The sequence below is a fragment of the Dipodomys ordii genome, unplaced genomic scaffold, assembly GCF_000151885.1.
Source record: "Dipodomys ordii isolate 6190 unplaced genomic scaffold, Dord_2.0 Scaffold1, whole genome shotgun sequence".
Classification (NCBI taxonomy): Eukaryota; Metazoa; Chordata; class Mammalia; order Rodentia; family Heteromyidae; genus Dipodomys; species Dipodomys ordii.
Genome location: NW_012267217.1, coordinates 47,349,713 through 47,377,486, shown reverse-complemented (window position 1 = coordinate 47,377,486; position 27,774 = coordinate 47,349,713). Strand labels below are relative to the sequence as shown.

The following is a 27,774-nucleotide window of genomic DNA, read 5'->3' as shown; positions in this document are numbered from 1 at the left end:
CAGCTGTGTGAAATAGTAAGGCATCAGATTTCAGTTGAACACCATCAAGGAGATTCTCCTAGTTACAGCTTCCCAGAGCTGGAATGGCCTGTCCCTGGAGGTAGTGAGTTCTTTTGTGTGTGGGGTGGTACATCTTGGCCTAACCTCTTCAATGACCATAAGGCATGGCCAGGCAGCTGAGGGACAACTGGTCGGCAGTGTTGGGAATGGAGATTGGATTCCATGATTTCTGAGGATTTGTCACAAGCATACCATGCCCAAATAGAGGTCAAATGCAAATTGTGTGTCTTTATGGATTCGTTCCCCACCCATTTGTGTTTGACCACCCTGCCTTCTCTGCGCAGACTGGTGGATTTGTAAACTCTTTTCAAAAGCTTTGTTTCCTTAAGTATTAGATATTTCCCCCTTCTCATGTTAGACATTCTTAACAACTCATAGTGTGGAAATTAAATAATTCAGATTAGAAATTTTGCTGATGAAAGCTTGGAATATATAAATTTCTTTGTCTACTTGGGTTTATGTCAGCAGATATCATAAGATTAAATGTGACTAAACAAAAAGTGGAAATATGTAGACAGGCATGTTAGGTAAACTTTCTACCACTTGAGTCGCAACCCCAAGACCTAAATATCAGTATGTTTTTGTGTGTTGAAAACAAACTAAAATCCCCAAGAGGTAGTCTAGCAACATAGATGAAAGCATTACTTGTTTTAGGCATTCATTAGTTTTTGATGCTCATAAAAATTCCTACCTGTGCATACCAAACTTGGATAGATGAACAAAAATGATCACTGCTTTATCATCACATTATCATTTTAAGATATTAATAATACCTCAAGCATAGTCACCATTTCAGTTCCTTTTTAAAATTGATAATGTGAAGTAAAATAGTACAGAATCCAGGTAGAGTATAGGGACTTGAGAATTAAAGAATCCAGTTTGAAAGCATTTATCTTCACATTTTATTAGCATCAGTTAGTTGTACAGGGGGTTTCATTTGGATATATCCATATATTCATGCAATGGAGCTTAATCAGACTTACCCTTTCTGCCACTCTCCCTCATTTTCCCGCTTCCCAAATCAATCTCAATAAGCTCCATGATTGGATTTTCATACGTGCACATAAAGTATTTTGATCATTTTCACCTTCTCCATTCACCTACTCCTCTCCTACTATACCCTAGACATACCTGCTTTGTATTCTTGTCATTCGTTTTTGTGTGAGTGGTTATATTAATTGTTCAAAGGGGTTTTGCCACGGTATTTTAGACATGTATATATTATATTTTAATCAAATAGACTTTCTTGATTGCTCTCACTTTCTCCATTCTCCCCACCCTCTATTATCCAACAGCTTTCGGTGACTTTCCTTATGTCATCTTTATGAACAGAAGCAATGTCTCATTTTTGGATTTAATATTTAATCTTTTTAAGCTTCAATTTTATAATTGAAACTTAAAAGGATTTTTATCATCAGCTGCAATGTTATAAAATTAGGCAATATTGTACAAGTAAAAATAGGATCAGATGATCAACATTCATTCACCAACTTAGTGATATAGCAGCATTGATCTATATATTCATTGATATATATCAGCATGTATTGATATATATGTATATTTGGGGTATAATAAAAAAGAAGATAGAGCTAGATGTGGTGGCCCATTCCTATAATCCCATCACTAAGGAGGCTGGGGCTGGAGGATCAAGAGTTCAATGCCAGCCTAGGTTACATAATGAGAAACCGGTCTTAAAAATGGTTAAATAAGGGGCTGGGAAGGTGGCTCAGTGGTAGAGCACTTGCCTTGCATGCCTGAGGCCCTGGGTTTGATCCTCAGCACCACATAAGCAAAAAGAAAAAGCCGGAAGTGGCACTGTGGCTCAAGTGGTAGCGCACTAGCCTTGAGCTGAAGAGCTGAGGGACAGCGCCCAGGCCCAGAGTTCAGGCTCCACGACTGGACCCCTCCTCCCCCCCAAAAAAGGTTAAATAAATACATTTATAAAAGAACATCACACATTTAAAGTAGCAAAATATTAAACATGAGTACATAGACTTTCCCTTTCTCATGGTTTGAACCTGTGTTTCTTTGACTTTTGTTTATGAACAGGAGATAGGAAAATTGTTTACAAAAGAATTTCATACCTGTACTGGAGTCAAGACTCTCAGGAGTCTACTGGGGGAAAATTTTTGCTTCCCTCCTAGGGATAGTTTTCTCAAATGATTTTTTTCTGTTATATTCCGTTTTTATAGGTTGGATATTTTTTTTAGAAAAAGGAAGCTCAGTGAGATGGTCCTGTTCGTAAGATTTATGTTTACCTGGCAAACTCGAATCCTCTGTTCTTTCATCCTTATTGTTTCTTAAAGTGCCTTCAAGAGAAAAAAGGTTTTTAATCAAATTCATGAGCTAACTTTTTATGTTATATTTTATAGGCATTTAAACTTTTCAAGATAGGGCACAACTCATATAATGTATGATTGAATGTATTTTTGGAAAAAGTTTCTGCATGCTGGAGCTGAAGTTATTTTTGGAAACATCCCGACGTGCTGGAAAGAAACGTAAAATTGATATACAAACACTGAACAGATTTTGCCACATAGAAGGCTATGAATTGTGTGATGACTGTTTTTTCTATGTTGTGTTTTTTTTACATGCTGGTTAAAATAGTTAAGACATGAAGGAAAGGCTATGTGTGATGTCATAAAGTGTTTATGGCACAGAGATATGCCAGTAGTATCTGCTTCTTGATTTATATTGTTGAATGTAAAGCCTTCTGTGTTCAGAAGAAAAGAAAAGGCATTATGAATAGGAAGGGAAATTACAGTTCTTCTAATGTTGACTTTCTTCACAAAATCTCCAAAGTCCTTATAGTCCAGGAGGCAAAAATAGCTATTTTATCAACACACGTGTGTTGTAGATTGACAATTTAGCAACAAAAATGTAAGAATGAATTATTAGGAACAAGATTTAGGATACTATCTTGAGACCTATAAGTAGGTAGGATTCTGTACTCAAGCCCTGACAGTTTTCATGGTCAGGTGGGGTTTAGAACTGTGAGGCTGTGAATTATGATTAGATTTCCATCAGTTCTCGACCACATCAGGAGTCAAACTTGTATCACATATGCTTTTAAATGTACATATAAGCATAGTAACTTAACAACATGATTGTTCCCTGCAAATAACTTGTTAAAATTTAAATTTCCTTTAGTTTTGACACTGGGATCAAAGATTCAGGTAGCTTCAACAATCCTTTTTATTTAGATGTAGACCTAGAGCATCACTTTCACTGGTCTTCTTGCATAGATTTTGTTATTAATCATTATTGTTATTTATGATTATGATACTTTGTTGAGCCAATGAGTAATTAAAAATTTAGAAAACAAAATATTGACTAATTTTTATGTGTATATATGCTGGTCCTGGTCCTGGGGCTCGAACTCAGAGTCTGGGCAATGGGCCTGAGCTTTTGTGCTGAAGGTTTGTGATCTACCACTTGAGCCACAGCCTCCACTTCTGGATTTTTTTTTCTGGTTAACTAGTGATAAAAGTCTCATAGAGTTTCTTGCCCAGACTGGCTTAGAACTGCAATCCTCAGATCTCAGTCTCCTGAGACGCCAGCCCCTAGCTGTTAATTATTTATTTACATGTAAAATATGTTGGAAAATAATCTAATTAGAATGTCCTGATTATTTCAAGTGAAAATAATCACGAGTGGAATGGACTCCCTGAGTGCATTCCCTAAATGACAATGCTTAACGATTATGACATGTGTTTAATTTACCAGGTACTTGCTAAGGTACTTTATATTACTCCTATCATGGAGTTGCTGAGATAAAAGACATGAGAGCAATTGACATTCAAGGTTTGATTTTAAGGAAGACAAAAGGATGAATATTAAAAAGATAAACTAGACTGCTGGAGATGAAATTGTCACCACTTGACATTCCGCCTTTCTGTTCTCTCACTTGATGTTGACTTTTGTTTTAGATTTCATTGTCCTCTACACTTGAGCAGTTCTAACCACCTCTGTGAGTCAGGAACTACCTCATTCTGCTCCTGTAAGGCAGTCTTCATCTTTTACTGCCAGTTCATATTCTACTTAGTAACTAGTCTAGAGAGCCCTTTCATATTATCTGTATTGCTGTTTCGGTGCTAGTTTTGTTTTCCTTATTTAAAAATACATCTTTTTATTTTTAAGTATCTTGGTATCTGTTTAGGGTTTCCCTGTGTTTATGAATCTGCCAACTAATAGCAAAGTTGCTTTCTTCTTTTCTACTGATATATTTGAAAAAGTTGGCCATGATTCTAATGGAGGTACAGTAACCAGCATTCTGGATCTTAAGCTTTTATTTCCCACAAGGAGAGGATTCTGTTCAACCTGATGGTAGCTTGGTCATGTGTCTCACGGCATGGAAACCAAAGGCAGGAATGACCAGATCTGTAATGTCACTGGGTTTGTATCTAAAGGCTGTGTAATGTGAAAATAAAACAGAAAGGTCTTTGCACTTTGGCAAAGTTAATTCTGTTTTAAATGTATTGCTAATTTAATAAGGTTTGACACTATCAAGCAAAAACTTCCTGTTTCAATTCCCAGAGTAGGATTTTTGAAGTTGTCAACTTTAACAGTTTTAAAGCTTTATAGTCTTTCTAATTTTGGTGTTTGTGTTCCAATTTAGTTTTTATGAATATTCTAAAGTGAACTGACCATGGAAATACCTCATTGATTCGACAATAGTATATTTTCGGTAGTTTTCCATACACCACTTTTTTTACAGTCATTTAAGTTACTTTTTAAAATCCTTTCATAACAAACAGTAGCCTTACTATCCCTAAAACCACCGTAGTCATCCAAATATATATTCTTCAAAAACATGCTAATTTTCAATTTTGCTAAAAAGTATGCATTAATTAACTTTAGTATGCTTATATTACATAAAATATTTCATATAGTTTAGGTTATGAGACTTAGCTTTCTACTAGTAATACTATTTTTAAGTTGTTCCATTGACTAGGATTTGTTGTCCCTTTAAAACAAAATGATCTACCCTCCACTACATATTGGTAAGGTGAGTGAGCTTCACTGTATTGTTTTGTACTTTGGGAAATAAGAGTTTCAATTTTTATGAGCATTTTATTCTCCTGACTAGGAATCTTGAACAACAATAGCAGTCTGCAAGTCTGACCCATAGCATGGCAGTGGACGTCCCAAATAACTTTTATCTCCAGGGAGATGAAACAGCTGTCCCTTCTGAGAGTGATCCATGTTTGGAGTTGTCCCAGATCTTGTGATGAATTCTTCTCTGTGACTACTGCCGAACATGCAACTATAGGTATCCTAAGAACTCTTATTCATTCCCTTGCCTCCTGGATCAATGTTTCTCCATCATATATGATTTGAAGACAGCCTAGGCAAGAAATTCTGAGACTGTTATCACCAATTAGCCACACACACATACACACACACACACACGCCAAAAGTGGTAGATCACTACACACACACACACACACACACACACACACACACACACACACACACACCAAAAGTGGTAGATCACTAGGCTTGTCCACAAAAGCTCAAAACCTCTATCCCCCTCTCTCAGTATGCATGCATGCATCCGTCTGTCTGTCTATCTATCTATCTAGATCTACATGTATATCTTATAGTTGAGAACAAGGAAAACTACCTAGATATTCCAAACTCCTGATAAACTTTAAATTTTCTGAGTTGTATCTGTATTCAAATACTGTATTGTTTTGCAGGTTGAAAATCGACACAGCTCCAGCCTGAAGGTTGGTGCTATGTTTTCTCTCATAGGATATGCAGTGTTTTAATTCTTACAATAACAAGGTGGCTCAGGCTGCCAGCAGGAGGCTCCTCAAAGCAAGATGATGCTTCTCAGCTGGCAGATTTCTGTATAAATAAATAACTCCCTGCACTTGCCTTTCAAATACTCCAGTAAGTGAGATAATGCCATATAACTTCTTTTTATTAAAAAAATAGCTGTATGATGTCAGTGACCTGTAATAAATAGCATTGCAAGGAGAAGAGACAGCCTCATTCACCTTGCATCCATGCAGAAATAACTGAGTGCCATTTCCATGGCTGGAGGGAGAAGAAGAAAGAAGAGAAGGAAAGAAAAGAGCTGACCTTGGCCTGCAGTCACTCTCATGCTAACAAGGGGGAGTTTACACTGCTATTTTTGCTGCAGCGAATTTACCATGCACCACATTGCAAATAACCCTTAGCACTGTATACCAGGAGAGAGTCAGTCAGGACAGTTCAGTAGTGGGAATAATCATAAACACTGCATTGCCATTTTCCTGAGTTCTTTCTATATCTTCTGTTAACCTTTTATCAACTGATGGGAAAATACTAAAACTCTCTGTGATTGAACAACAATCCAGTGATTACAAATGCAGTTTGGGAACAAGGAAAACAAAGCATGCTTAAATTTGTCTAATTTACAGAAAGTCAGTATGTACACATCATCTTCTACTCTCCCTATATCATGAAATTAGCCACACATACAGTGAAAGGTCTAACAGAACCTTTAACAAAATTGATATGGCTGTATGCTATAGAAAAGTATTTCTCAATGAGGATTTACAAATATTTGGTAATACTTAATTTCAATGGTAATGAAAATGTATTTTATTCTAAGAGTGTCATCAGAGAGTTTCAGTAGAGAAAGTAGAAGACTTTTGCAGTGATTGTAGACTTGAAACTAAAGCCTTCACTCAGGCTTATCCTGAAATTTGGGGGTTCATGCAGACAGCACAGTGGAGTTCAGTCCATTGCACACACCTACACATTCTGCTTGGCCATTTGTTTGTCCCACACTTAACAGGCTTTGCACAGCAGTGGCATCAGACAGCCGGATGTACAAAGACAACTACTAAGGATCTTTGCCCCTAGCCTTCTAATTAGATTGTTTCAGTTCTTATTGAAAGTCAAGGTTATTTGATGGAATATATTTGCCATGGACAAATGAATACCAGCAACCACACTTCAAATGTTCAGGAACTCTGGGTGACTTTTTTTTTTAAGCAAACATAAATTTAGCAGACACTAATGAGGGTGAAGATTATTTTGGTGTGATGTTGCTTAATATCTTTTAAGGTTTTCCATTTCTAACATACTTGAGTCATACCATTGCTTAATGGAAGACTTTTTAAAATGAGCATACTTCCTGGTTATTTTGCACAAAAAGAAATTAAAACTTGGAGTTATTTGCTTGAAAATAGACAGCATTCAATGGCAGAGATTGGAACTTATAGTATCTGGCATTTTTTTCTATCACCCTGACAATCACGTTCAAACAAAAGAGAACTACATCATTATACAGAACTTAAAATGGATTCTCTTTGTACATTTCATTGACAGCTTTCACCTTATTACTAAAATGAAAAATTAAGAAATACACAGATGTGAAAATGTAACCCTTCCACTTAGAAATCGCCACTGCTAGTAAGCAGTTTGCAAGGTGGTAAATACCTTGTTTTTAATCTTTTAAATTATTTTAAGTAGTTGTACAAAGAGGTGTCAATTCAACATGTCAGTTTATGAGTAATTGTACTCATTTACTCATTGTACTCATCAATGTCACCCTTCCATTGTTCTCTGATAGAAATCTTAATGTACATATATGTTTTGTCTGTAATAACTTAAAACATGCAATCATACTTCCTATACTCTTGTATAATCAGACTTTATTTTTATACAATGTGCATATTTTCACTTCTGCAACATATTTAATAGCATAAATTTTTATTATGTGGAAGCGAATTTTCTTATGTTGGCTTTTATGTTTTTGAGGTATTTTTGTGTAATTTTATACCGTTCTCTTTAAAGGCTGAAGCAACTATTTTTCCCATTAAATCTTTGCAAGTAATTGTGGTCATTTCCTTAATCAATTTTTGCAAGAGAAAAATATAAGCTTTTAATATTCATTATTTTATTGCCCTGAAGGTTTGGACCAATTTGTTAGCCTACATTCTATTAAAAATGTTTTTCTTTGTAATCTTCTTCAATTTAATAGCCTTTCTAAACATGAATAGCAATAAATAATTTAAATATTAGTATAATACTTATTTCTTGCATCATGAAACTCTTCCTATACAGATATACAGATATAGACTTCTTAAAACTTAGTATATAATGGATTAATTGAAGTTTAATTTTTCTTTTAAGCTACATAAAATTTTGATCTATTTTATAGTATTGTTAAATGTGACAGCATGAATTCTGAGTTTTAATAAAACTTACTTGTTTATGGGTTCTATTTTTAAAATATTGCTGTAAAAATTGTCAGAAAATAAAACAAAATTATGTTTTAGCTTTCTGTATCAAATAATTTAACTTAGATATTTAATTAATCTGTGGACTATCAGCAAGTTAAGAAAAGATTCATATTTATAAGTTGTTTAACATATTTTAATTTAGGATTGCTAAATCTAGTATGTATTAGAAACGTAGTAGTGATGTGTTAGTGCTGAAAATGTTTATGCATCACTTAATTCATTTTCCCTAAAGCTAAATAAAGTTTACATAAAAATCTTCAATTTCAGAACTTTCCTGATGATAAATTTAGAAGATATGAGGGCAGTGTTGTAATTGTTGAAAACTGGACAAAACTTTGAATTTGGTCATTTCTTTTAGTGATAATAGCAAGGCTAATTTAGCTTCAGAACATCACTTTTATTCTTTAGAGACTTTAAGGAAAAGAAACAAAGACTGGTTTGGGAAGACAAAATTTGGAATGAGAGAGATTGGCAGAAGGGCTGAGTTCAAGGTACATTGTATGTATATGCAGACATGCTCAAATGAAACCCTTTTTCACAAAGAATGGATGGTTTAATTTAAGCAATAACTACAAAATGATGCTACTAACATTTGAGCCCTCCCCTGAGAAAGCAAAGAAAATCAGTACTTTTACCTAACCATATTAATGAAGAACAAATAAAGACTTTTTTTCTTCTCATATTTTAAAATCACTTAATACTTTAATCACGGTAGAAAACCTTTGTGTTTCATGTGGAGTTCAAGCTTTGAGCCATATGGACACATACAGAAATGTATTTTAGTTTTCTTCTCTGTGTCTCTGTCTCTCTTTCTGTGTCTCTGTGTCTCTGTCTCTGTCTGTCTGTCTGTCTCTCTCTTTCTATTTTTCTTTTATTGGTGTGGGTCTTCCTCAAGCCTAGCACTCAGCCCTTTGACCCACAGCTCCACATGGACTTTCCTGCCTGGACTGACTTTCAACCTTGAACCTCAGATCTCAGCCTCCTAAGTAGCTAGGATTACAGAAGTAAGCCACTATCAACTGGTTTACGTTTCTCTTCATGTAGTCTCAAATTTTTGTTCTCCTGAATTTTCAGTTATTTCTAGTTTATCATTTTATATGTATTAAATATGTCTTATCTTTTAAAATTATTTGCAGATTTTGGCTCCTGTACTGGATGCCAAAAGAGTTATTTTAGACATTTTTGGTGTTCCAAATCCACCTGTTTACAATTAGATCAACATAGAGAGCAAATATGAATTTAAAAAAAAGCATACAAGAACTCCTTTCATAGCATTTTGATATCTATAGATAGGGTAATTTTTGTTTTCTGGTAAAGTTTAGGAGGTCGGAAAACCTTTACTTACCAAGGGTCATTCTTTCATCATTGAAGGACAATGGCACCGGGAAGCCACAAGTTGCTGAGGAGAAGCACACAGGTCTGTTTTGTCAGGTACAAAATGGTTTTGCAGGCCTTATAAGGCTTGCGGGCCTAGCAATTCTTGACCCTCTGAGCTCTCTGACATCACTTCCAATTAAGAAGGGATAAAAAAGAAAATAGTGCATACAATATGGTGTCTGTTTCATAGCAACATAACATGAGCTTCAGGCTCCACACAACCAAGTTCAAGTTCCAGGTTTGGGACCTACTAGCCTTAAGATCTTGGAAAATTTCATTACCTTCTTTGCACATAAGTGTCCTAATATTTAAAATGAGTGGAATACTTTTACTGCCCGGGACTGTTTTGATAGTTATGTGGGAAAATATTTATAAGATACTTAACATGATATTTGGTTTATAGTTAAGTACTTCTGAAATGTTACTGTGTTTTTATACGAAGGTAATAACTTTTTAATGCCCTTTTTATTATCACATTAATTTATTTAAGGAGCTTTAGTCTTTAGTGTTCTATTTTTGAGTGCTTAGTACACACAGCAACAACAATTTATTTCATTTCATTCAATACCCATTTATTTGTGTCAGAGAATCTAATGAGGAAGGCAGACATAGAGTTTTATTATGAATGGTTTGTATAAAGGTGCGCTGGGATGAATGAAAAGGAACATTTATTTCAGCTGGTGATTTGGTGAACTTTCTAGGGAAGATAATTTCTGAAGTGAGTCATGAATTTGTCAGGTAAAGAATGCTTAAGTTCCAAACTGGGGAACCTGCAATGAGAGCTGAAGAAATTATGACGGAAAGTACAATGGACAATTCAGTGGTATTACGGTGTAACTACGTGCCGGGAATGACAAAGCATGAAAGGGAAATGTAATTAAAGTTCACAAGAAGCTTTTGTGTCCATCTTGGTTCTATCTCCTTTCTTCTTTTAAATAATTGGTGGTAATATTTCATGTGAAAATTTGATTATAGAGTTTGCAGTTTAACGAAGAATATATATGTTTGTTGTAATCACAGTGCACTTTCCAAATAAGCTAGAATCTAATAATATTTAATCATGGTGCTATAGCTAAAATCAAATATTAAAGCAAGATAAAATCAAACATAGGCCACATTTCTTGGGAATTTATTGGACTTTGAGTATGGAGAAAAGAGGAATGAGGAATAAAAGACCAACAAAAACCAAAATAACATTTATTAAACTTGGCTCTGGTGTCTCACACTGGTAATGCTAGCAATTCTGGAGGCTGAGACCTGAGGATCACAATTCAAAGCCAGCCCAGGCAGAAAAGGCTGTGAGACTTTTATCTCCAATTAACCAGAAGTGGTGGTGTGGCTCAAAGTGATAGAGCACTAGCCTTGAGCAAAAAAGTGCTTAGGCCTTGAGTTTAAGCTCTCGAACTGACCTCAACAACAATAACAATAAACAGATCTTAAGCCTTGTGGCCAGGCTCCCTGCTAAGAAGTTTTGCATGAATTAGCTATGTTTCTGACAACACAGATCTGTTTAACAATAACTAATCATAGTGCTTTTATGCTTCTGTGTATATGTGTGTTCAATATGTATAATCTGCCTATTTCTCAAAGGGAAGCTGACACTTGGAGTAATGGCATAAAAAATTTCAAAAAGCTAGGCACCCAGGGCCTTACACCTGTAATCCTTGCTACTCAAGAAGCTGAGATTGGAAAGCTGTCATTAGAAACCAGCCCTGGCAGGAAAAGTCTGTGAGATTCTTGTCCCCAATTAACCACTAACAAAACAAGAATTGGTACTGAGGCTCAAAGTGGTAGAGTGCTAGTGTTGAGCAAAAATGCTTGGGGAGAGCACACAGGCCCTGAGTTGAAGCCCCAGGACTCCCCCAGAAAGTGTTAAAGAAATAAAATGAGCATTTCCATCCAATCTCCTCTAGCGCTAGTATAGAGTAGACACTGAAAGTATTTCAATAGTAACTGTCTTTAATTCTTTCTTCCTGGCACAGTAAAATTTAGCTTAGTTATATGATCCCTGGAGAAATAATCGTAATTAGGCTAAGCCAATTATCATTATTTTATTTCCTATGCCAATATCTGGTTCAGTCATGAAAATATGATTGAAATCCATTCAGTGAAAGAGCAAGTCTGGCAGTCTTAAAGGTTTCTTCCTTAATGAAAAGCAACATACAAGGTAAAAAAAAAATAATCTCTCCTTTTGGCTATCCATCATAGTTACCTGTGATAGCTAGAAGGGAGATAGCCGAGCTTTGTCTTGGGTATAGACATCAGTGGTATGCCAGTAAAGAGAGAGTGAGTTTTCTGTGACTTTGTTGAACATTTGTACCAGCCTTGGAATATCTCTAGACTTCAAATTTAATTAATATTTTAAAAAAAGTTTGTGTATGCTGATCCTGTGGCTTGAACTCAGGACCTGAGTGCTGTCCCTAAGCTCTATTGCTCTATTATTTAAGCCACAGCTCCTTTTCAGGGTTTTTTTTGTTTGTTTGTTTCTTTTTTTATTATTGTGAAAATACTGTACAGAGGGGTTACAATTACATGCACAAGGTAATGAGTACATTTCTTAGCAAATATTGTTGCCTCCTCCTTTGTTTCCCCTTCCCATCCCTTCCCATCATTCCCCCCCCCAGCTACTCAGGAGGCTGAGATCTGAGGATTGTGGTTCAAAGCCAGCCCAAGAAGGAAAGGCCGTGAAACTCTTACCGCCAATAAACCACTAGAAAACCAAAAGTGGTGCTGTGGCTCAAGTGGTAGAGTGCTTGGCTTGAGTTGAAGAGCTGAGGGACAGTACTCAGGCCCAGAGTTCAAAACCCCATGATCGACCAAAAAAAAAAAAAAGATATTAAGCTACATTAACAAGTTTCCTACTTAAAATGTTGAAGATTATCACATGATTTTGGCTTTTAGTTAAGATAATTATAATGTGGGAACTCTGAAATGCCCTGATGTCCATTTTTTGGCAATTGTACTGTCTCCTGTTAGTAAAAGAATTTTATTGCTTGATCACTCATTTTGTCTCTCCTGCTGTAATATTTTATTTAAAGTTCTATAGCTTCTTCTGTAATGTTTTCCAATTTCTTATGAAAATATTAGCATTGGGTTATGGAAAGTCCTTTAACCCAACCCTATTTGATCCTATGTATCTACCTATTTGTCTGTCTGTCTGCCTGTCTTATTCAGTCTCACTCAAGACAGTGATATGTGAAATGACAAGTGCATTGAGACCTTAGTTTGTGAACAATTATGAAATCAAGTTCAATGTATAACCATTTCTCCTTTCCTGTGTACCTTTTCAAACCAGTTTATGACTTCTGTATTGTAGAGAAATGTAGATATCTATACACTTCAGTTTGGTTTATATTTCACAATAGTACTATTTAAAAATGTAAAATTTTATTGTAAATGTTAAAAAATGTAAAAATTTATATATTTACTTATAGCAGGGGTTGTGTCCCTTCTAGGCGGTTTAATGTTCTTTAAATAACTATATGTGACTATCTACATTTGGGAGTAAAGTGAACAGAAATAATTATAGCAAGTCTTTTGAGGTTTAATATTTTTCTAGTTTATTAGCGTATCTCCTACAAAATCCTGGAGCATTATTTATTAATTTCTTGTTAATTGGGTATTGAAAGTAGTCTAAAGAACCCAAATTTAATAGACTATTTCATAAGTATAAGAAAAACACTAAAGAAAATGAGTCCATATATCATAGCTAAATCATGAAACCTAGCTAAGTAAAGCTCAACAACTTCTTCCTCACATAGTAATCTAATCAAGCAGTTTCAGTACCATGTTCTGCAATAGATACATTTCTCTATATGGAATTTTATTGGAATGTGAGCCACACTCTGAAGAAGACAGAATTTGGACTGCGGTTTGTCAGACTCTAAAGCTAGGTATAGGTTTCCTCAGTTTGATAGTCTATTATTAAGACTACTGAATATAAACATATAAAGCAAATTAGTTACAGGTAATTCTAATTCTAATGACTTTGGAGGCACACATAATATTTTGTAATTATTTTTATATGAAATTAAAGAAATACTTTGAGACTTTTAATCTTTGTGATAAACAGAGTTATTGAAAGATTGCCCAGTAAAAACACCAATATGCTTTAATCCAATTGTTCTGTTAATATCTTAGTATTATTTATATAACAAAGTAATTAAGAAACATGATTTCTCTTGTATAACATAATATTTTATTGTCAAATTATTATATTATAAAAATATTGTATTATAAAATGTTAAGTCTCTCTTATTCTTATTTACTTTTAATATGAGATCTTTTTATACATTGCAGTTGGTTGCTGTGGCCTTATCATGTATTGCTAACAGAATCTTTAGGCTTACATATCAATGTTTCCAAAGGCATTGGTAAAATACTATGTGCAGAGCAGAGCTGTAAGTGGGCTATTGCTAGCTTGTTCTTTTAAAGGAATATTTTAGAAAGAAGACATATCCACTGAAAAAATTAAAATTTTGGTATATGTGGAAAGGTGTAAGAAGAATAATGCAAAGGACAAGAACATTAGCAAATACACAGTTGTCATATTAATTCAAAGGCTTATAGTTTTCAGTTTTGGTAGACTCAAAAGTGAAGTCAATTATTCAATTTATGTCCTAAGATATAAGAATGTTGAGGAAAGAGGTAGGCACGGGAGGGGTGGGTGAGAATAAGGGATGTCATTGGTCAAGATTCATTGTATTTATAAACTGCTTTAAGTGGAAACTCCTTTGTACAACCACTTAAAGTTCATTAAAAATAGTTTTAGCATCCTGTTAAAATGGGTCCTTGTGCTTGACTTCTGGGGAGGCTATCCTGAGCAGGTGAATCATATGGCATTTGTTATATATGAACTGCACCCTCTTACTCTCCCAACCTTTGATCTTGGGTTGTGCTACTTTCCCCTTACTTTGCTACCCTTCTATAGTTAAGCTGGTTTTCCCCTATTAGGGGAAAAAGGAAAACACCTTTAAGATTTGTTTCAGCTCCTCCTGCAAATAAAAATAATAAATGAAGTGGTAAAAAAAATAGTTTTAGTTGAAAGTAGTGTGGAGAGTCCTTGATCATTGGAATTGACAAATTATGATGGTAAAGAAGTTTAAAGAAGCAATGAAAACAGTCTTGGAAAAAAGAAACATACTTTTTTAAAAGCTCAAAGTGTAAATATTTTTAAGGATGACTGCATAATTGCCATGCAGTTTTTTTTAAGACTATCAAAGACAATGTTTTAGAATGGTGAAATAAAAATAATTGGCAACCTGATGCTGTTGGCTCATTGTAATTCTAACTATACAATGATCTTCCAATCATGTTTTAACCAGCCCAGGCAGAAAAGTTTACAATACTCTGTCTCCAATTAAACACCAAGAATCAAGCTGGAAATGTGGCTCATGTGGTAGAGTACAAGCTAAGCAAGAGTGCAAGGCCTTCAGCTCAAGCCTTAGTACAAGAACACACCCCAAAACAATCATTTCCCATCGTAACTAGTTATATTCTCAGCATTTACATTGGGACACTCTCGGATTCTATGTAACACTGGTGGCTTTGAACTCCCCAATAGCTTTCCAGCTGCCTATACAAAGCTACATAATTGTTTTGGTTAAGTAGATGAATAACTTCATACCTTTAAAAATGCTGTTAGCTCCTTTTTCTTAGAAACTGGGGCTGAGACATGAGAATTCAGAAATAATTATCTCTAGAATAATTGATCTTTCAAATCTGGCCCCTAAATAATAACATAGCCTAGAAGCCCAAGAGTAATTTATGTTTATTAGTTCTTTTCTTTCATATAAACTGATTCATTTTATGATGTTAAAGTTAATTAAATTTGATTTCTATATAACAATAACATATGTTTTTATGTTCTGGGATTTGAGTTTACCCTAATTCCTGCTGATAAGTAGCCTTTTGTGTCATAGATGGTGTCAGAAGATATGAGACTCTGGAGGCAGCAACACAGGACATTACTGTTCACATCACAGCAAGCAGGATAAGCAGCCAGCATGCTTGCATTAATTATCCTTGCCCCCAGGCCCCATAAAGTCCTGCTAAGGGCCTGGAATGGCACCTGCTTATGGAGCAGACTGTGTGATAGAAAAGAAACAGCCATGTTGGGGTGTCCACTGCTTATATAGCCACCAGTAAACAGTTTTTCTCTCTGCCTCTCTCTGTCTTTGAAGGAGTCATTCCTTTACCCCCTCAAAGTTCTTCATCACAAATACAACTTTGAGAAATAGGTAAAGACTTTCCATGCCTGGTACAGCCAGTAAGATGTGAAGGTACCCCCCCAAAAAAACACTTGGGAGATTGTCACCTTCAACAGTAGTTATCTATTTTAAAACATTTTTTTTCTGTTTGCACAGAGTTCTTACTTATACATTATATCTTGCCTTGGCTATTATTATTCAAGTGTACAAAACACACAATTGTAATTTTTTTAAAATTTTTATTTTGTCAGTTATGGGGCCTGAACTCTGGGCCTGGGTGCTGTCCCTCAGCTCTTCAGCTAGAGGTTAGCACTCTACCACTTGAGCCACAGCGCCACTTCTGGCTTTTTCTGCTTATGTGGTACTAAGGAATCAAACCCAGGGCCTCATGCATGCGAGACAAGCACTTGACCACTGAGCCACCTTCCCAGCCCCAGGTTATAAACTTGTAAGAAGAGTTACCTTATAATAAATAATTTAAATTGTGCTTAAAATATGTGATAAATAATTTTCAATTATTCTCAGGCTTTAGCAGTGTTACTAATATTATTATTTTAGGGTACAGCAACTGTGGTTTGAACTCTGGCTCTCTCTTAGTAGATTGATTCTCTATTATTTGAGCTACATCCTCAACTCTCTTTTGCTTTAGTTAATTATTATTATTTTTTGGATAGGATCTTGTGGTCCAGGGTTGGCCCTGGTCCAATATCTTTTCATGCCTCCTGCGTAGCTAAGAATAGAGGCATGAACCTTTATGAATTGGTTTAGTTGTACTTAGAAAACTTTCACAATTTTTTTGTATGGAAATGTGTGTGTGTGTGTGTGTGTGTGTGGCTATCACTCAGGAATTCTTGCACATATATACTATCTTCATTAGTATTCATCCACATTGTGTTCCCTATTCAAATTACATAGAACAAAGCATGGTGATTTTCTGTATTAAGACTTCTGTGTCTGTGACAAATATCTGAGATAAAACAACTTCCGGTTCGTGATTTCAACAGTTTCCATTTATCATGCTGGAGAAAAGGTAGTGCAGCAAAGCAGCCTAAATCAAAGTGACCAAGACAGAATAGGTAAATGGAGGAAGACAGAGACAGACACATACACACACACACACAGAGAGAGACAGACAGCACCTGTGCTTTCTTTTTTTTTTTTCCAATATCATTGCTTTAATAACAGGAAATACAAGTACAAAAATATTGTACTAGTATACTTTTTATTACATGGAGATAGAATAACACATTTGTGTTTTTACCAGAATTGATATCATCCAATACTTTTGCCATAGTATAAATGGCTGTCCACAGAAATTTTTTTTATTCCTATGCAGATTTATGAATGAGAAAGCTCACAATTCTTTTTAACCATTTCAGATTTACATTTATCCAAATATTCCTGTTCAAGATGCTTTGGAGAATGGTTTTGTAAAAAATACAGTATCAGCTATGCATTTCAAATGTGTAGTATCTCCCATTGGCCAAGATCTCCCTTATATTGGCATCAAAAAGACATTACGCACTTATGTGGGGTTAAAAGTGTTGTCTCAATAGTAGTTATTGGTTAGGTGGTAACATGAAATCCCATTTATACAATTGACAACACAACAGAAAGCAACATAATGTCCTATAAGTATTAAAGAAAAACAAGTTTAAAAATAATGAAACTGTAGTTCCTAATTCTAAAATAGTTAACCATATCAAATGAGAGTAACGTCGATTAATAAAGAAAAGTAAACTGCTAGTGCCCAGCATTCAGCCTTCCATAGCATACTTCACAGTTCCGGCCATTTCAGTTGAGTTGTCGTTTGATACACCAAAAAAAAAAAAAAAAAAGATAAAAAAACAGCATTAATTTCGTTGGGAAGTATGAAATAATTTTCTGTACTATTTGAAATATATTTTGTTTATAAATAAAATGTGTGTTTATCTTAAATTTTAATCATTCTTGTTAAAAATAAAACTAATATCAACGTTTAAAGGAAAAACACATATATTTAAAACAACATGTTTGGAAAACTGAATCACATTTTTTGTTGTCAGCATTATGCTTTGCTCTTGGTAGAATCATCTTTGTTTCTTCTTTTTACATCCCAATTATAAACCCTGGCCATATTGACTTCAGTAGTAGTAAACTGATCTTGAAGAAAGTCAAGGTCTTTCAAGAGAATCAAGATTCTTTGTAGCAGTAGATAAATTTTTTCCAACAATGCCTGAGCTTCATCAATGTCATATTCAAGCATTACATTAGCCCCCAACCACAGACACACTTTATCAGTAGGAGGAACCGAAGCTTTGCAGTACAGGCTATCTGCCAATATAAATCTGGTCTCCATTGAATCGGGGGACTTTTTTTTCTTCTGCATGTATTTTAGAATTTCTAAAGTCTGCTTAATTTCAGGAATCTGACTTTTCAGTCTCCATTTCTTTTGAGCAAGGTTGAGTTCCATAAATTTATACTTCTGATATTGTTCATCCAGCTTCTTCAGTACTGTATCTGCAGTCTCATTGCCAGGCTGTTTCATAAAGGAATCTACATCTTCCACAAACACAGCTTCAGGAATCCCCAAGTGAAGCCGCCGCCCGGTCCCCAATGCCACTTCTTCAACGGCAGCACCTTCCTTAGCAGCCGCCATCTTGAGCCTGTGCTTTCTTTTGTCTTCTTTTATTCCATTTCCCAGGCTGGTGTAGTGTCTGCCACTACTTTTCATGGCAAGTCTTGCTTCTTTAGCTCATTCTTTCTCCACAGACCTACCTAGGTCTAGGTCCTATGTATTTTTAATGCCATCGGTTGACAAACAAGATTAACAGCTGCTATATTTGTCACCAATTTGTCACACAATTTGTCTTGGGCTCTACTGTAGTAGAGATTCCATACCATAGTTTTGGTTTAGGATATTTATCTACAATTTTACTCCTCAGTTTTAGTGCATTTATATTTAGTATACTTGATATTGTTTCCTTTCCTCTTGCTATTTATTCTCTCTCTCTCTCTCTTTCACTCTCTCTTTCTTTTTCTTGTCCTTGGGCTTTTTCTGAGAAGTTTATTGCAGATAAGAGTCTCAATGACTTTCCTGCCTGTCTAGGAACAGGCTTTGAACCATGATCTTTGGATCTCAGCCTCCTGAGGAGCTAGGGTTACAGGTGTGAGCCACCGGCACTGAGCTTTGTAATGTATTTTCTATTTGTCTAATTTCATTTATTTTTTAGTTCATCCTTTTCTGCCTTCTTTGAGGACTAGTAAAAAATATATCATTCTATTTAAGCTTTTCAACAGGATTTTTAGTATGTCTTTTGGTATTCTTTTGAATGGGTCCTCAGAGATCAAACTATACAAATGATTCCTGTGCAGATTACCTATAAATTTTCTTTAGGGAACACCAAGATAGGTGAAGTCTTTCTTCAGATTAAAGAATTAACCCTAAATGAAGGGGTCACCAAGTTCAATATAGCTTTTAAAAAACATGGTGGTATAATGAAGGTTTAATAACAACTTATTACCAATTTATATATTCAGTACATTGTCTACCCTAGTCTGTACTGAAATTAAATGCATTGTCTAGGCTTCAGAACAGGTGTATTAGGGAAGACCAAGTTGGGAGCGAATAAAGGAATTAAATGGACTAGTCCATAGTCCACTTATAGCAAATACACTTCCATCTAGACCAACTTTGGGGCAGATGTATAATAGAAGGAAGTTTACAAGGAGTTTGCATAAATGTGATATTTTTCTTCTGTCTGATTCTTTACCCTCCTAGTATTTTCCCTCACTCTTGTATTCTAAAGTGTCAGCATTCTTTTCTCTTCTTGTTTGAGATTCCTCAAGAGATATCTTTGGCCACAACTGGGAGAAAAAAATAACAGAATCTTCCACTATTCAAAAGCACTCACATTAAACACCACAAAGCAAGTTACTTTGGGCTGTTTCTCTAAAGGTCACATAATGCTTTGTGTTTTCTACTACATGACACAGCATGACAGAACAAAGTAGTTATCTTTAGTACTTGTCAGCATTGTTATATCCACTTCAAATGATGAAATGCTTCTGAGAATGCTTTTGCCTTTTTCCTCTGGGAGCTTACATCGATCCCTTTAAAGTATAATATGCATCAAATAAATGATTCATTTATTATTCCTGACACCTGAATTTGATAGTAAAACTAGGCATCACTTCAAAACTGTATTTGGGTGCTATTTGCTTTTGGAGGGAAAAATAATTCATAGGTCCATCTATCTTCCAGCTACCATTTTACTTAATAGGAGATAAGATCATATTATCATTAAACGTTTAGACTGTCAAGCCAGGGAAATCATTTCACTTTTAATTGAGAGATCTTAATTAAAGTCTTTAAAACTATCACTGTAAGTGACAGGAATATTTTATTTGGTAACAGAAAGATATCCTAACATATCACAATATAGACATATAGCATATAAATATGATATAGACATCATATTAACTATGGCAATACAGTACTAGCTACTGAAGAGAAAAAAAAATCTTATAGGGCTAATCTAGGAAGAGCAAATTTCCCATTACATAACTTGAACACTGACATTTCCAGTTGGACTCCTGAGTGACTGTGACCCTACCATCTTCATTGTTCTCAGTATGGTATGGCCTGTTCCACCGCCTTATGAGCCAAAAGAAAGGGAGCATGTTATATGAGAGGTTTATAATAACTGAGACTGGTAGTGGTATGCAATATTTTGGTACATATTCTCTTGGCAAGAATTTAGTTTATTGACAAAGTTGACTCCAGGGGAAGCAATGGTCAAGCTGTGTGCTTAGAAGCGAATTTGATAAACAGCCAGTAGTCACTGCAATAGGAAACTTAATAGGGCGAGATTCTCTGTTAGAGTTCAGGCATATTTCATTTAAGGTCAGTCAGCCTTAAGGTAAAAATACAGCTCAAGCTTTTATGAGCCAACTAAAGGCCTGAGCAAATTATGAATCTTCTGTTTGCCTTTGTGCATGAAATTGTACAATAGGAAAACAATATTTACCTCAAAGATTATTAAAATATTATTTCATAAAGTATACTTAAAGTGACTAGCAAAATGCAGGAAAAACTTTAAATTATTTGAAAATAGTGGTTTTAACTTTTATATTTAACTAATACAGTATTTTATTCTATGATGATCCATAGCAAATATGAACTAGTTATCAACATATTTTGATAACAAAGAGCATTTTAAAGAATTACTTTATGTATGATAACCAGTATCTATTCAGAAAATTGTGTATTTTAGTCATTGTTCAAAGGAAGAAAGACAAACTTGTGACATGCTCTCAATGAATACAGCAGTACAAGCAGTAGATGCCAATTTTGAAGTTTTTATTTGAACAATCGAATACATTTTCCTCTTCATTGAATTAATAAAGATTTTGCCATTCACAGAAGTGAAAAAAATGCATATACATTTATGTATATATGCTTACATATATTTATATATATGTATATATATATATATTCAGAGGTACTTGTGTATATACAAAGGAAAGAGGGGAGGGGAAAGGATAGAAGAAGGAGGAGGAGAAACTAGAGTAAATGTGGAAGAGAGAGGAGAGAGGGGGAAGTGAAGAGAGAGGGAACAAGGGGAGAGAGAGACTCATTTTTCTAAAGTCTACATTGTGGTAATATATCTTATCTTTTTAATTTTTCTTTGTCTTGGTTATTCAAATTATTCAAGAATCTAATATAACTACAGCTATACATTCATAAAGAAAAATGAGCTGTAAAAACTGAATGTCACTGGATTTCCAGTGTAAATAATCCATGAAGATCCACGTTTTTTGTTAATTCACAAAAATCCCCTTATTTATTTGCTACTTATTTTTGTAAAATAATCAAGAGAGGATCAAACGATGTTAACAAAAGAAGTTGAGCACTGGTGTCTCATCCTTGTAATCCTAGCTACTTAGAAGGTTGAGATTTGAGGATCACAGTTTGGAAAGTCCATGAGACTTTTATCTCTAATTAACTGCTGAAAACCTGGAAGTGGAGCTGTGATTCAAGGGATAGAGAACTGGCCTTGAGCAAAAAAGTTCAAGGGCAGCACCCAGGCCCTGGCTTCAAGCCCCAGGACTGACAAAAACACCAAAACAAAAGGTATAAAACTATGCTTTTTTTAAAAAAACAAAAGGATATAATTCATATTTCTGTGTAACATACAGAAATTTGTCCACATGTAAATTTATCCTTTTCATCTATAGATTTCCTTTTTTAAAATTTAGTTTTATTGTCAAGGTGATGCACAGAGAGGTTACAGTTACATATGTAAGGTAATGAGTACATTGCTTGTCGAACATTGTCATCCCCCATTTGTCTCCCACGTTCCTCTCCCCATTGTTTTAGATTTTCAAATGATTTATCAAGTAGAGTTCTTGGTTAGTATCTAATATAACATTCCCTTATCACCATGTTAGATTCTGTGAAGGAAAAACAGGCCTGAGTTTGGCCTTTGAGACATACTCTGCAGTGTATATGACAGGGGTAAAGGAGACTGACTCAACCTTCCATCTTTAGATCTCTCTCTCTCTCTCCATATATATGTGTGTGTGTGTGTGTGTGTATGTATCTGTATTCAAAACCCAATTCTAGAAATATCTTATTTTCTATAAATATCATAGTAGTTGATGGTTGCAAATATTCTTCACTTTCATTGCTGCTTGATTTTTCTTTGATTAAAAGTAGGTATTGAGGTACTATTTTTTAAAACTATCATCATCATCATCATCATCATCATCAAACTTATCCAGTGTCTTAAATAATTTCTCCATAATCAATTGATAGTATTTACACAGATCAGAAATTGACTTTTCTGGTGTATCATGTTCCCACAATAAAATTCAGTGACACCTCTCACAAGCCTATTTCAAGCTAGTTAATAGAGAAACCACAGAGCTCTAGATGTCAGCATAAAGTTAACTAAGAGAAATTTGGGGGTAACTTTCTGGCACAGCTTGATTGACTGATTGTAACACGAAAATACACTCCTGTTTCAGTCTACTTTGTGTCATTTGATTTATAGCGGTCTATCTTTGTCTTCAGTTGATGCTGTGACTGCTATTATTTTCTGTGTCCAAATATGTCCAGAGACAGTGGTGAAGCTAACCATTCAATGCAGATTTAGTGAAAAAGCAAGTTGCCCTACTGATAACATCTATTGAGCCCCTGAACAGCATCTTCTGATATTTATGAATTTCCTCCCTTTCTTCATTCAAAGAAATTACCATTCGTAGGAAAACAAAGGTAAGGTTTTTCCTTGATAGATTTCAAGTATATTCCAAGGTTTTTCTGGGCCCTGGATGGTGTCTAAGATTGGCAGGTTGATTTTTTACCCTTTTTTCTATTCCTTGACTTGTATTTCTTTTGGGAGTAAATGTATTTAAGACCTCTCAGTTTTACAGATGCACTGAATACTGCTGTGTAATTTGTTCTGACTTCTTTGTTCAAAGTTGATGTTATTCACTAGAGGGAAAATACTTTGTATAGCAATGTCAAACATTACGAACGTTTTAGACATGTCTGGGTTTCATGGAAAAAGTTATTGTACAACCCCCTTGTGAACATATAGAATACATTTTCTTACCATCTCTGAAAAGAAATGAATGAATCAACAAAATAATGAAATGGTAGGACCACATTTTTTAATATCTCTACAATAGTCATTTATATGTTAATATTTTTCAATGACTGATTTAATAGACAGATGGTAGTTTATATTATGTACAGTAGAGAGTAGGGCATTCCCCTGGACCAAATGATTATCTACCCAGTTTTCAATTAGAGAAGATGGGCAATTATCTGGAGTGGGTTATATTTTAATGATCAGGTGATTAGGACAGTTAGGTAACCAGCCTGGAGGAAGGAGAACTCTGTGTGTGAGTTCTTATTATGCAAATCTATAAAATAAATAGAGAAGGGCCTTGCAAAGAAACTATTTAAATGCAATGGTAGATAACGTTCCTGGGGCAGTCTATATTCTTTTACTCGTTTCATCAATAAGAGTTAGTTAAACATGCTCAAGTGGCCATATGAAAACCAAACAGTATTGTTTCTGTAGGGAAAGAAATAAATCCAGAGGAACGAGATTATAAATTAGCCATCAGTGTTCAGCATATTTTGTATTTAATATGTTTGATGTGGAATCATCATCTCATTATGAGAAGCCACTTATCAGGTGAACTTTTTCATATCAAACACAGTTTGGACTCCAGGCAGCAGAATAATATGAATTCCTAGAATTTCTTTTAGTCTGTAGTATAAGATTTTAAACCAGGCACCCTTCTGATATCTCTCATTGCTCTGAATATTTCAAATTGTCTTTCATAGCTGTGCTTCATCAGATCTGACCAATCCTGTTTTCCACCCTTACAGACTACTTTCCTTCCTCCCCACCCCCAGGCAAATTTCTATGTTTTGCCTTTGCCCAAAAGAATGACCCTTTTAACATTCCTATAGACATGGATGCGTTATAGTTACTGATTTTATGTTTTCATCCTCCTTTTACTGTCAGTTTTTGAAAAAACAATCTCTATTTCCATTTGGGCTGGAAACTGCCAGGGCCTCACAGCTAAGTTTCAGCAACAGTCTTTGCTGATTAGACCTTCTCATTTTTTTTAAACTGTGATTAGCAAGTACTGAGTACTCCTGCTTATCATCTTTGAAGAACAATCCATGGACTATTACATTAAGTATAAAGCATATAAAGTAGTACACATTAGTTTTAAGAAAATCAGTAATTTGTTACTATCTGACTTATAAAAGAAAAAAATACAGATTACTAAAAATCACTTTGAATACTTTCCAATTTAATATTATTTTAGATTATTTGAAGACAGAAAGTGTTAAGAATCTATGTATATGACATGGCTGCAAATAGGTAATAGCTAATTAATTGAACTCTAAACATTTGTGTTCTATTAATATAATCTGTTTTATTAATATGATCTGAATAATTCATTATTAAATAATTAAATATTATTGGATTTTTGAGATCAATGGTCCTACTGCTGTAAAGTACATCATATGAAGTATTTTAATTGAAATGCTGATGCCTGGGTTAAGCTCTGGGAGATTCAGACTTATTCAGGTTCACTTGATAATCTCTATGGGGTTAGGAATATATTCTTGCAAAAGTGCTGGTGATTACAAGGTTCAGTTAGTTTCAAAATATAGTATTCTATATTCATTTTTCTTCCATATAGTACAATTAATTATATTTCTAATGAAAGTCTCTCAAACCAAAGAAAAAAAATTTTTTCATATAGATGTAGTAAATAGAACCATATAGCCCATGAAACAAATTTCTCATAAAATTTATAGTTCCATGATGGATTGCTAGAAACATAAATTTTAATGCATTATCATAAAAAATATCTCATTACATTTTAGGTGACAGCAGGAATGAAAGAAATGTGATTAATCATGATTGCATACATGAAAATTATTAGTCATGATGAAACTCTTTGTCTAAGGTAGACTATACGTGTAAGTGAAAATATTCAGTCAACTGAAAATACTTGAGTGAATTTTGCAAAAGGAATCTATCTGAATCCTTTGGAGACTCATTTAGAGATTGAGAGAAATTTCTTTTTCTTTATTCTACATTGGCTATAGTGTATTTTAATAGATTTTAGGGATTTCAGTAGCTTAAAAATAATGACAAATTGGTCAAGTTGGGAAATGTTAACTTGTTCTCTAATAGTAAAGAGGCAAGAAAATTAATCCCCTGACTTTGCTTAGTAAAGCTGTAGCTCCTTTGATCTTTGGATATTATCACTTGAAAGACTGGTTGAAAGAATGTAGAGGAAGTTAGAAAGGGAGTATTACCTTTTCTTTCTTTTTTTTTTAAACAGTCATCAGAAATTCCAGCGTGTCCAAGGGCACCTCCTCCCCAATAATGAAACCTTAATTCCCATTAGGGTAGAAATGCTAGGTGCAATACCCTAGGGAGAAAATGGCAGGCTTGGAGAGTGGGTGGGCCTGGCAAGGACTTAAGTCAATTACTATATTGTTCTGTTTGCCAATTTATTAGTTTTTTAAAATGCATTTGGAAATATGAAGTTTCACACAAATACAAGGAATTTAAAAATATTTGCAATTTATTCAGTTTTTACCCCCCCCAAGCAGAAAAATAGTACGTTATCTGCTTGAATTTGGTCACTAGTCTCTAATATTTAGTTTACTGTATAATGAGCTTCCATAGTCTTAGAATTATTTACATGTCAAGATATTCTTTTCTACCTTTACTTGATCGTCTAGTCATTCTCTTTTGTCCTTCCACACGAGTGACATTTAAATTAAGTCGTAAATGATAGAATATTTCCTTTGTAAATAAGTTGGAACTAGGATATAGGACTTGAATATACAACAGATTGAAATGAGAGTGTCCACTTTCCTAGAACTCATCTAAATGTATCATTGTTAGAGGATATTTGTCCAAAGTCATGCATATTGACTCTATCATTAATATTTACCCGTTTGTATTGGTAAGCAATTACGTTTGAGCCAATATATAGATGAAAAATTGGATTCAAAAATAAAAATTCTCACCTTGAGTCTCATTTTGATATGGAAAAGCAGATTAAAAAGCAATATTCAATCAGCTAGCTCTGAAGATGTTATTCTCAAAAAGCCAAATAAAAAATTATGATACATAGAAGAGAGGAAAAATACAGAATATCGTGTTTAATGAGGATTAGGGAAAATATTCCTGACTGTTTTAAACTGTTGTCATTATTATTATTTTCAATTTTGAATGGTGTTAGGACCAAACCTAGGTCCTCAAACATGTTAACATTAAGCGACAATTATTACCCATATTCTTTTCTTTGAGAATTTATAGAGATGGAGATTGTCCAAAATTTAGAAAATTAAGCCTTTGGAAGTTTATTCACTAACATTAAAAGTTATTATGGTTACATGAGGAAAATAATTTCTCTGACAGTCTTCATGATGTTATGTGGTAGAAAGGATCAAACCAATAACTACTGTGAACTGTAGTTCATCAGAATTCTGGGATGCCACATGTCTCTGTTGAGTACATATTCCAGAAGGATTTTATCAGCTTCTGGATTTCATGTGTTCTGACTAACACAGATTGTATATGCATGCAATGGTTTGCTCAAGTCAAGATCCATAAATGACTTAATGTCCCTAAGGTGGCATCAAAAGCTCCTATTTTGAAGATATCTATCCATGTTAATGTGATTTTTAGCCAGGTTATAAAGATTTCTCTGTCTCTGAAACTTTAGTGACAGTTAACCTATCATTGGATTCTATTATTCTGTCACAATATAAATATTTATTTCAATCTTTGAACATATGATAACACCTGTTGTTTGATGTCATATCAGAAAATATAAAATCTAGGAAAATAACTTTATATTTGCAAAAATATAGTATCTGGTTATTATTATTATTATTATTGGCAGAACTCAAGGTCTAGGCACTGTCCTTTAGCTTCTTTTGCTCAAGGCTAGCACTCTACCACTTGAGCCATAGCACCACTTCTAATTTTTTCTGTTTATGTGGTACTGAGGAATCAAACCTAGGGCTTCATGCATGCTAGGCAAGCACTCTACCACTAAGTCACATTCCCAGACCCTTTGGTGGTTATTTTTGTGAAGAGGAATTAAAAATATGATATCATAAAGACCTATACAGGCTGGGCACCGGTGGCTCACACCTGTAATCCTAGCTGCTCAGGAGGCTGAGATCTGAGGATCGAAGTTCAAAGCCAGCCCAGGCAGGAAAGTCCATGAGACTCTTATCTCCAATAAACCACTAGAAAACCGGAAGTGGCACTGTGGCTCAAGCGATAGAGGGCTCACCTTGAGCTGAAGAGCACTGGGACAGCGCCCAAGCCCAGAGT

General features: G+C 34.6%; 1 protein-coding gene and 1 pseudogene across 4 annotated transcripts in view; one reads left to right on the top strand and one right to left on the bottom strand.

The window, feature by feature from the left end:
* The window catches only part of Erbb4 (erb-b2 receptor tyrosine kinase 4), a 1,030,419-nt gene that overhangs the window by 14,829 nt on the left and 987,816 nt on the right, over nt 1-27,774 (top strand). The window lies entirely within an intron of this gene.
* LOC105982110 lies at nt 17,529-18,527 on the bottom strand (annotated as a pseudogene).